Below are 12,290 nucleotides of genomic sequence, written 5' to 3' on the forward strand. Positions count from 1 at the left end.
AATGAATGTGACCTGGAGACAAATTGAGACAAGCAGAACCAAACTGTTCTTCTGGTTATCGTAGCGGCGGTCCTTATCAGAACAGGACGCCCTCGCCGAGGTCTCGTTTTCTACTCGCGGAGTATTGAAAAAGACATAACAAATTCTCTGTGTCATTACACACCTGAAAGAAAAATGTTAAGTATAGTGATCGTTCAAAAGCGGGGCATCTTGATACCTGTACCCAGCAACTGTGGGGAGTGTTCACAAAAACACAAACGTTCGTATTCATCGCTGCAGCCAAAATGTGGCCACACAGAGAGTTTGGAGAAGAAAGGTGACGGACGAAAGCAAAGAAGCATCTCAAAGCCTGTGGCGAATATAACAATCCTAACACGATACTTATCCTTGGCTCGCCCTTGGATCTAGGCAAACCTCTCTGCATTCGTCCTTCACCATCAAAAGTTGGCAGAACTATCATGTTATGCTACGGGTTACGTTTACCAGCGAATGTTTCTAACAAAACCCAGTCAATCATGCATCCTTGCTGTCACAGATGGGAGAGGTACAAACACAAAAATACAATGACCGGCCAGGATATTATGACCAACGACCTACTGTCGATAAAAACCAGTCCAGACGATAGCAGCATTACCTGGCAAGAAATGAGTGCTAGTCAGACACGCGCACGGTGCATACAGTATCAGCGACAGTGCTGTGTTTGTGTGTATAGAATGGGGAAGCGCGCGATCTATCTGAGTTTGACAAAGAGCAGATTATGATGGCCTGGAGGCTCGGCACGAGCATTTCGGAAACGGCACGACTTGTCGGGTTTTTGAGGAGTGCTGTGGTGGGTGCCTTCAACACGTGGCGAAACCATGGTGAAACCACGTCCAGAGATTGTGGGCCTGGGCGACCACCCCTCATTACGGGTGTCGAACGTCGCAGGCTGGGCAGACTGGTATAAGAGGACGGGCGGCGGACTGTGGAGGAAGTAACATCAAACTTCAATGTTGGGCAGAGTTGAAGAGTATCTGAACACACAGTGCTCCGAGCACTCCTAACGATGGGCCTCTGCAACCTTTGAGCCACGCATGTAACAATGTTAACAACACGACATCGGCAACTACGACTTAAAAGGGCACTTGACCATCGGCACTGGACATTAGCGCACTGGTAGAGCATTGCATGGTCTGATGAATCCTGATACTTTCTTCATCATGGCGATGGAACGGCGCTAATCCATCGTCTTCCAGAGGAATATCTCCTTGACACCTGTACTGCGAGACAGAGACGAACTGGCGGTGGCTCCATTGTGCTCTAGGGAACATTCACGTGGGCGTCCATGGATCCAGTGGAGCTCGTGTAAGGCACTATGACGGCCAAGGCGTACCGTACAGTAGTTTCAGACCACGTACATTCCCCCTTTCATGACGATCATACACTCCTGGAAATGGAAAAAAGAACACATTGACACCGGTGTGTCAGACCCACCATACTTGCTCCGGACACTGCGAGAGGGCTGTACAAGCAATGATCACACGCACGGCACAGCGGACACACCAGGAACCGCGGTGTTGGCCGTCGAATGGCGCTAGCTGCGCAGCATTTGTGCACCGCCGCCGTCAGTGTCAGCCAGTTTGCCGTGGCATACGGAGCTCCATCGCAGTCTTTAACACTGGTAGCATGCCGCGACAGCGTGGACGTGAACCGCATGTGCAGTTGACGGACTTTGAGCGAGGGCGTATAGTGGGCATGCGGGAGGCCGGGTGGACGTACCGCCGAATTGCTCAACACGTGGGGCGTGAGGTCTCCACAGTACATCGATGTTGTCGCCAGTGGTCGGCGGAAGGTGCACGTGCCCGTCGACCTGGGACCGGACCGCAGCGACGCACGGATGCACGCCAAGACCGTAGGATCCTACGCAGTGCCGTAGGGGACCGCACCGCCACTTCCCAGCAAATTAGGGACACTGTTGCTCCTGGGGTATCGGCGAGGACCATTCGCAACCGTCTCCATGAAGCTGGGCTACGGTCCCGCACACCGTTAGGCCGTCTTCCGCTCACGCCCCAACATCGTGCAGCCCGCCTCCAGTGGTGTCGCGACAGGCGTGAATGGAGGGACGAATGGAAACGTGTCGTCTTCAGCGATGAGAGTCGCTTCTGCCTTGGTGCCAATGATGGTCGTATGCGTGTTTGGCGCCGTGCAGGTGAGCGCCACAATCAGGACTGCATACGACCGAGGCACACAGGGCCAACACCCGGCATCATGGTGTGGGGAGCGATCTCCTACACTGGCCGTACACCACTGGTGATCGTCGAGGGGACACTGAATAGTGCACGGTACATCCAAACCGTCATCGAACCCATCGTTCTACCATTCCTAGACCGGCAAGGGAACTTGCTGTTCCAACAGGACAATGCACGTCCGCATGTATCCCGTGCCACCCAACGTGCTCTAGAAGGTGTAAGTCAACTACCCTGGCTAGCAAGATCTCCGGATCTGTCCCCCATTGAGCATGTTTGGGACTGGATGAAGCGTCGTCTCACGCGGTCTGCACGTCCAGCACGAACGCTGGTCCAACTGAGGCGCCAGGTGGAAATGGCATGGCAAGCCGTTCCACAGGACTACATCCAGCATCTCTACGATCGTCTCCATGGGAGAATAGCAGCCTGCATTGCTGCGAAAGGTGGATATACACTGTACTAGTGCCGACATTGTGCATGCTCTGTTGCCTGTGTCTATGTGCCTGTGGTTCTGTCAGTGTGATCATGTGATGTATCTAACCCCAGGAATGTGTCAATAAAGTTCCCCTTCCTGGGACAATGAATTCACGGTGTTCTTATTTCAATTTCCAGGAGTGTATTTCCCGACTGCAATGGCATTATTCAGCAAGACAATGCGCCATGTCACAAGGCCAGTAGTGTGATGGACTGGTTTGAGGAAAACAGAGGCAAGTTCCAATTGATGTGCTGCCCGTCCCCGCCCCCTCCCCCCCCCCCTCCCCGCCACCCCTCGTCACAACTCGCCAGATCTGAACCCGATCGAAAACATCTGAGATGCGACTGAACGTCGCGTAAGAGTTTATCAGCCTTCCCACGCCGCCCCTCTCCCCGCACTTAACAGGTATTTGTTGAATTGGGTATGCAGATGTGGCACCAGCTCCCTCCAGTGACCTACCAAGACCTCATTGCTTCCACGCTACGACGCGACACCGCTTTTATCCGTATCAGAAGTGGACATGCCGGCTATTAGGGTAGATGGTCATAATTTTCTGACTGATTAGTGTGTATACATACTAGAGGGCATAAAAGAGCCTTTCTCTTCCAGTGGTGTGCTACCTTCATATACAAGTAATTTGTGGCGTCAGATAATTCTCTTAGTGAGAGCCCTTCTCTATGAAACGGTTCTAATGGACCTGCTTCAATATGGATGATGGATCTGTGATGGAGTGTCTCAGGTCTTCCGTTGGCCAGTGGTATCTGCATTGTGGGGGACATGACTGAGAAGGAAAAACCAGCACACGTCGATTGCTCAGTTCATAAACTCTACACTCTGATTATCAATTTTGTTTATGTGTCACAGACACTAAGAGTCTCCGTGCGTTACACAAATACCATGTTGGAATCCTATTTACTACTTCAGTATGTATCACAACGATTGTAACATGCTACGTGTCCTTTCTTGAATAGATGGAGGAAGGAAGCGAACTGGCGTGTAGTGTACTGCCATCTCCATCGGCGTGTAATTTCAGTCTTCCAGCTATGCTCCCTAGCGATTCATTCGAGGGTGCTGATTGCCTTCTCTAAGAAGGATGAGACGTATCTATAAGATGATGAAACGTATCTCACTGTTATATATGACCACAAATCACGGAAGAGTGTAAACACCCTTGCTTGTTTCTAACCATATATGGGGTTTAGTTTGCAATTTTCGCTCTCTTTTACTATAACTTCTAAGTCTCCATTTTCCTCTGGGTCACACCGCGTTTCCTTTTGCTGTATTTCCGTGCTGTTATTTCTTGTGTTAGAAATGGTGAGCCGGCTAGGCAGCATATGGTGAGAGAAAAAGCCTTACAACATTGAGCGCTGTTGCATGCTCTCTAACGTGAAAGACAAAAGACTGTCGCAACACTGTTAGAAAGTTGCAGTTACCTAAAAGACGTTGACGTGGAAACGTAAACAAAATGGCGCTACATAGTCGTGGCAAGAGCGATAAGGCAGCAGTCCCAATCCTGCTTCAGCCGTCACGGAACTTCTCTAACCAGATGTTCTATAGTCTCAAGTGCAGGGACTAAGCGGCCGGAAAGTGCGCTATGTTATATGAGAAGAGAAGCAAGCGAGCATATTAGAACTGGATCTAGCTAGCACGTCTTCGCTTGATTTCATTTCTCTGTTACGGTAAGTGGTTGGTTCCCTTATGAATGTTAATATCGTAACTTACGTAAGTGCTAGAGCGACGATTGATTGATACCGTTGTAATGAGTGGTTAATTAATTTTGCCCGACTAAAATGCGCTGCTGATATGTTATTTAACAAAAATTATGGTCATTCATCATAAACAGTGATCAGGTCAGTCTGAGTATTTGGTATTACAGTACAAGACTTCATTTATAATTCACTTAAAATTACACAGCAAAAGCATTTGTCAACATCGAAATAAGCTTTATTGCCAGGCCATCTGACGATGACTTCTAAACCCGCTTCATTCACCAGGACCAGTACTTTTGGGTGTGACATCATTTTCGTACTAGTTTTCTGCCCTTAACTATCTGCATATGAAGACAGTGAAGGAATAGCTGAATTAATTGAGCACTAAGCTTGTAAAAATTTGTTCTGGTAGAAGGTTTATCTTTGAAGTTCTCTTTATAAATAGTCTTGGCCATGGTTCCATTTTTACCACATAGTTAACTTACAGGTTTCGAGACTCATTCGTAGTTGGTAAAACTGTTCACATATATTAATGGTGATGTAACAGTTCAGGCATAGATCATTAACACACGTCTGCTTCCCAGCATACCTGACAACCAAGTGCAGCGTATGCTTCCAGAAGTCAAGGCTCTTGCAAAACAAACGGGCTCATTCTGGAGTTATTATTCTCGTTTTTGTTTACATGTTTCTCACGTAGGTGATATAACATTATAAAAACTAGTAAAATACGAAACATGCTGGCTGTGAGTAAGAACTGCAGGCGTTGTTGGAATTTGTTCATGAGAATATGATTTTCTGTGTTTTGTTGACAATAGTATGATTGCGGTAGAGATATGGTGCTACAGACAGAGGTTGAAAGTTAGGTGTACTGATAAGGTAAGGATTGAGGAGGTTCTACGCAGAATCGCAGAGTAAGGGAAAACATTGACAAGGAGAAGGGACGGGATGATAGGACAGCTGTCAAGAAGTCAGGGAATGGCTTCCATGGTCCTAGAGAGAGCTGTAGAGGACAAAAACCGTAGGGGAAGACAGAGATTGGAATACATCCAACACATAATTGAGGACTTAGGTTTAAAATGCTACTCTGAGATGTAGAGGTTGGCACAGGAGAGCAAGTCGTCGCCGGCCATCAAATCAGTAAATGAGTAAAAAATAGGAGTATACTTGATTTGACTAAGGCGTCTTTTCCACTATGATCGTGAGCTAGGTGTTTTGCAGTTTATATTTTTCTATGAATAAGTTACATACATTTTATATTTAGCATAAGGAATAACAGGCAATAAAAGGAGTTTTGGTGTGAACAGTATCGTGATTTAAGCACATTTCTGAATCTAAACATGCGATGCAACATCCATATTTCAAATTTGGATTTCTTCTATTTGGAACAGAACTGATTAGAACTACAAAGCGTTTCAGTGTCTCTGGCTCCTAAGGTTTCGGATATGATATGAAGTTCTAAGAGATAATATAATTTGAAATTTAACATAATTACACAGTTTGTCATTCAAAGTAAAATGGCTGTTTCCAAGTTCTTAACATTCAAGAGATTTGATTACGTGAAATATGTCCCTTGCTCGTTTCATAATTGATGTTTTCTCGATAATCTGTATTTGAAAATTCGGTTGTGAACCCATATTGACGACAGTTTTTGATAATCGGTAAAATCAGATATTGTGTTTCTGGATATGTTCCTTATGGAGTGCCTACAAATATTATGTACTGAAAAGGTGTCTGAACAGATGGAGTGATAAGATCTGTATCCACAATAGATAGTAAAGATGTAAAGCTTAAATGAAGCGGTCGATACCATGTCCATAATGTTACAGACTTTGGCTTTGAAACCGGCTACGACTGAATAAATCGTACGTGATTACAACGACGAACAAATTTACAGTACAATGTAAAACTGAAACTAAGTAAGTAACTTAAATCCAAACAGTCATAGAAGAATGTTTATTTTAAATGTAGGTAGTAAATAGGTATGAGAATCCTTTAAACAGCCAAATTGGTCCTTTATTCCCAAATTCCCCACGCATGATTGATCACTGCTATAACAGAAAGAAATCTTACAGGTACATCTCACCTACTGTGTGATAATTAAGAAAAGAGTATTTACTCAAATGGATAAATACGAGAAAAGACATGTTCACCATTTGTTTTCAGTCTACATCCCCAGTATTCATATGATATGATTAAAGGAGATGACGGAAAACCTAAAGCCGGATGGTCCGACAGTGGTATGAATCTTTTCGAATACATCTTAACGAAGGCCTCACGTTTCTCAATCAATCACTTCGTAGGCATTTTTGCTACAGGAAGAAAAGAAGGCATCAGAAATCCATATACCGGTGGATCCCTATTCACACAAAATTATATCACATTCACGTTGTTTTAGATGGTACGTGTACGCCAGAAAGCTATTAGCCAGGGTACAACACGACAATGTACGAGAGCAAGGTGAATAGCTCTAGCTGACGGAGTGAAAGACTTCGATAACCAGGTCAAAAATGCAAACACCCCCTTTTACGTTTGTATACTTTGGAAGCTGAGCAGTAAGAAGAATCCCTTTTGTAGTGCGTTCAGCTGGCTATAGCATTCTGGCAGATAAACACGACCTCACCTTTACGTTGCACGGCCACCAGCAGTTGCTCTCTGCTCCAATTGGTGTTCAATTCTGGCGTGCAGCGGTGGACGCATGTTTTATCCATGGTAACAGACTGGTGGGTTACATCAGCCTGTCAGTTTACAAACTTTTCTGGGGGACTCGTTCTCTCGTCTGCTTTTCCTCCAGCATTCAGCAAATATGATACCCTACCAACACAAATCCTTCTCGTAGTTAATTATCCGTGTAAATCATATTGTGCTCTTTCTTGCAATACACTTTTGCAAAGTTATAAAATTTTGATAGGACATGATACAAAACAATATTGTGTGTTTAAATCATGTTCTAATCTCTAACTGTGCTCTTCACACGCATCGCCTCTAAGATAAGTACTGCCACGTTTGAATTCAGGCACCTTTTTCCGAACTGTTAAACTTGAAGGAGGAAACGTCCTACAATCATTTTCTAAGTTTAAGTGATTTTTGTTGGCGATAAGATGTCTGAGATTACGAGGTGAAAATCTGGTTAATATATTTGAACGAGGAAAATATAACAGTCCATTAAGAAAATGGCCAAACTGTTCTGACTTTATATTTTTAATTGACTTGCATCCTTTTTGTTCATGGAGAGACATACAAAAGTGAACCTAGGCCTCTGTCAGAACTGCTAAAGCGCTGCAGAGACTGCTGTAAACCTACCTTTCAATAATGGTTTCTATGCAGAGTAGGAAATTTTACAACTTTCTACATAGATTTAATAAAAAATAAAGCATTTTGGTAATTGTTATTATAAAAGTAAATTTATGCAGGGTGTTTCATACTTTGAGCGGTGATAGTACCAGTGATTTTGAAGGAAAATATTCCTTTGAACGTATGTCCTGTTCTTAATAGTTTCCGAGGAAACTAATTAAAACAGTGGGGAACAGGACAAATGCAGGCGATAGTAATGAAACATTGTGACGTAATGTATTGTTTAATTGAGTTCATTTCCTCACAAAATGTGGTCAAGAAATCCACCGTCAACTGGAATACAATTTGCAGCTCCTGTAGACAAATGCTGTGTTGTTGATTTGAGCTCATTCGTGCGGTCTTTTACTTGAGCACATGCATGTAAAATACAAGCGATAATATCAACTTTCCGCCTAAAGACGTCGCTCTTAGGCAAAAGTACACAATTGAACAAAACATTAGAGCACAAATTTTCGTTCACTATCACCTGCATTTGTTCCGTTCCCCATTGTTTTCAGCACTGTCCTCGAAAACTGTTAAGAAGAGGACATACGTTCATGCAAAATTTTTTGTTCAAAATCGCTAACTCTGATACCCTGCGAACCATGTACATTTCCTCCTGACTCAACCTATATATGTGGCGTTTGTTCTTTTGGACACGTCCGACACAACAGATACCATTCTCGATCCCACGGCCGTACACATGCAAGATGAACAGGAAATTCTGAGATCAGTTGCAATCGGGCATTGAAATGAAGTTAACGGCGACAAGTGAAACTTCGTCCCTGATTAGGACTCGAACCCGAATTTCCCGCTTAAAAAATTCGGCTATCCGAGCACGTCTCCTTTCCAATCTAAATTCCCAACTTGTCACATATTACGTACTAGCGCCTCATGTCAGCCATACTCATTCTCGCAGCCTCAAGCTGATTTCTGCAAGACGGAGTGCATCCGCACGGAAATAATCTTGAATGGCCGTCAAGGCGTATATATTTATATATGTGGTGGCTGCTCTACTGAAAATACACCATTTTTGAGGCCACAGTCTTGCATATAAGTGATGGAACAGACATTCTGACATGGGCTGGTATCGGGCCCTGAAATGAATTCAATCATATATAAAGGTAAAGTATGTGGCAGAGGCCCGTGACCGCGCTGTCGGCCTGGCTGCAGGGAGAGTGCAGCATTAGAAAGGTTCCAGGGACCCTGCATCCTGTTACCCCGGGTACTCGTTTGGTAGCAGCCTGAGAGGACCTGTGGTCGTTCTGGAGTGACCTGAATGTGGAAAAATCTCTGGCCTTATCAGTGACTGAACACAGGTCACACTGGACAGGAGACTAGTGTTCTAGCCACTTGACCACGACGGCCACAAAATGCGCTATATTGATGAAAACTATTGCGCAGTGCTGTACACAGGTTCGTATAATGAATAGAGTTTATTTACTTCTCGTTAAGTTCTTAACAGTGCATAACTTATAAAAAAGAAAAAGGCTGTAATTGAAAGATAGAAAAATATCTCCATCCGGGAGTTTTTTGTTTGCACTGCCTTGCTTTGAGCAAAGCAAACTCATTAATTATGCCATTGAAGTCAAGTTTAGCGAATTGTATTCTGTACACAAGATACCTAAATCCATCCCATCCCTGTATTGTTCGTTCCCCTTATTTCACTTTATCGTAGGCTACAGCTGATATAAATTTATAATTCACTTTTTATCATACTTCATGCTACTTTTTTTAGGAAAAGAAATAATGACACATTGAAAGTGTATTGAACTTACGGTTTTATCGATAGAAGACGATATTTTTCACGTATAAGAGGTCTGTGTTTTCCAATGTTCAACAGCAAAAGTCTATTCTTAGTGATTCTAATTACGTGGGATTTAGACCGTGGTCTACGATACAGAAAGATATCACAGATCTTTATCTAACGACCGTATAACTAAAATCACCAAGAATGTAGAGAGATTCCTCAACTTCTCCCAGCACAATTCATGACGAAGCAGTTCATGGGTGCCCGTTGGAAGTTGACAGCCGGCCGTTCATCCGTGGAATATATCGTCAAGAGTGTAAATACTGTCCATGAAAGCTTACCAGAAGTTCAGGATCATGACTGATGGAAAATTCATAAATTAAATCCACCTTCATTGTGGCTACCTTTTTATCAGTGGGTGCAATACTTCCGTGTATTGCACGGTTTCATAGTCAAAATGGCTCTTTACCATTGTACATTGATAAGTATTTATATGTATTTAAGAAATAAATTATAATTTTTCTCTCTCATCAGTTGCATTAACTCTGTTTCACTCATGATCCGTCAAGAAATACCTTCTAATAATTTTCTTTTTCTTTCTAGGTAAGTGTCCAGACCTATATGGCCCTCTGAAGCGGGGTGGTAAGTCTAGTCCTTTGAAGGGCTGAAAATACACATGACTGCTTTGTTGCAGAATAAAATTTCTTCCAGTTTTCAGAAAATTATGTGCTATTTGCCCACTCTGCAGTTTCTTCTAGTACGCAAAAACAGCTTCATTTCCAAGGAACATGGTTATCTTGATTGTTCTGATATAGGCTACGGTAAGACGATACCGAATGCGAATTGTGTTACATATTTCCAATTTAAACCTAATTTCCAGTTTCTTCACGTTTAGAATGTGCTACAGATCCGCAAACGTATATTCAATTAATTAACAGCCACGCTAAATGCTAATACGATCTCTGCTTAAGTCTGCTTTTACAGCCGGACGGTTTACGAGTGGTTCTGTAAATTACCTGGATGCAAAGACCGAAGCCGGCCGTGGACTTAAATAAACATCGCATCAGCAACTGGAGTGGCCTTTCATAAATTAAAACTAATTTTCTAAGCTCTACTGGACTGTCGTGTTTCCAGATGAAGTGATGTCACATCGAGAGTTAAGTCCCCTAGCTGACGTGACTAAAAGGATCCAGTAGCATCCAACACGCGAGGTTTAAAGACTACATTCAGTGTTGAATGCAAAGCTTTGGTTTTATAACAGTTTAAGAAAAAGTTAACACAACACTACGTGCTCTAAATGCGAACAAAATGTGCAGCACAGAAAACAGGTTGCCATCAACAAAATCAGGTCGTCATTTCGTAGCTGTCTGTGATGTTCTAATGCACAGAGTGTAGGTCTCAGAAGACCAGCACAGTTCAGACATTAAATTCAGGACTATTAAATTCAGAACTATTAGTTTTCTGCAGACACTACACAATATAATTCAAAAGTTTGAACCCTGAATTTAGATCGCTGCTGATCATTTCAGAATATGGCATATAAGGAGACAGTGAGAGACAGCACACATATCCTTATCCGAATGTTACGCTCCAGAGTTCTAGTGTAAAGAGCAATTTTCTTTTGCTTTGGAGACGTAAGATACTATGCACGAATTGCTCGATCAAAGGCATAACTATGGTAACTGGCGCCCAGGAGAAACGCTGACTTCCCTCTGCAACTCCCTCTTTGCCACTGACACCTCCAAATTTCTTAATTAATCTTCAATTCCCAGCACTGTTCGTTCGTTTATCGTGATCAAAGCGGCTTTATAATTGGGGAAAATGCACATATTTCAAAAATCCTTTTTTCTGCGACAGAGTTCAATACATGGAACAACACACAGACCATATTTACATTGAAACTTCCTGGTAGATTAAAACTTTGTGCCAAACCGAGACTCGAACTCGAGACCTTTGCATTTCGCGGGCAAGTGCTCTACCAACTGAGCTACCCAAGCACGACTCACGCCCCGTCCTCACAGCTTTACTTCTGCCAGTACATCGTCTCCGACCTTCCAAACTCTCGCAGGAGAGCTTCTGTAGAGTTTGGAAGGTAGGAGACGATGTACTGGCAGAAGTAAAGCTGTGAGGACGGGGCGTGAGTCGTGCTTGGGTAGCTCAGTTGGTAGCCGACACGGTAGCTAAAACGGGTGTCTTTCGACGTCCGCCCAGAGTAGATACGACGAACGAAACCGAACAAAATGAGGCAAAAAAAAAAAAAGTTGGTAGAGCACTTACCCGCGAAAGGCAAAGGTTCCGAGTTCGAGTCTCGGTCCGGCACACAGTTTTAATCTGCCAGGAAGTTTCACATCAGCGCACACTCCGTTGTAGAGCAAAACATATTTACATTGTTTTTAACAATCGCGCGATCCCATTTTCATTGTTTCATTGCGGAGCATTAGAAAGCTGTACCGCATCCCTACATCCAAATACAGTGCAGTTCCCACTGCATCAGTTATGAGTGCCTGTGCCCGTTTCATTCACGTTTCTAACGCGAGAGGAATGATTGCTTAAAGGCCTCTAAGCACGATGTAATTAGATTAATCGTCTCACTAACTCTACGGAATCAATACGTAGAGAGCTACAGTGTATTGCTTGATTCATCACTTAAAGTTGGTTCTTGAAAGTTTCTGAGTACGCGTTCACGGAATAATTTGGGTCTATCTTTAAGCGCTTGCCAGTTCAGTTTATTCAGCATCTCCATCACACTCTCACTAGGGTCAAACTATACTGTGACCATACGTGAAGTCCTTCTTTGTATA

General features: G+C 43.5%; 1 protein-coding gene across 1 annotated transcript in view; it reads left to right on the forward strand.

Annotated features, from left to right (window-relative positions):
• The window catches only part of LOC124585982 (sodium/calcium exchanger 3-like), a 783,464-nt gene that overhangs the window by 503,021 nt on the left and 268,153 nt on the right, over nucleotides 1-12,290 (forward strand). The window lies entirely within an intron of this gene.

Source organism: Schistocerca americana, chromosome 1, assembly GCF_021461395.2.
Source record: "Schistocerca americana isolate TAMUIC-IGC-003095 chromosome 1, iqSchAmer2.1, whole genome shotgun sequence".
Taxonomy (NCBI): Eukaryota; Metazoa; Arthropoda; class Insecta; order Orthoptera; family Acrididae; genus Schistocerca; species Schistocerca americana.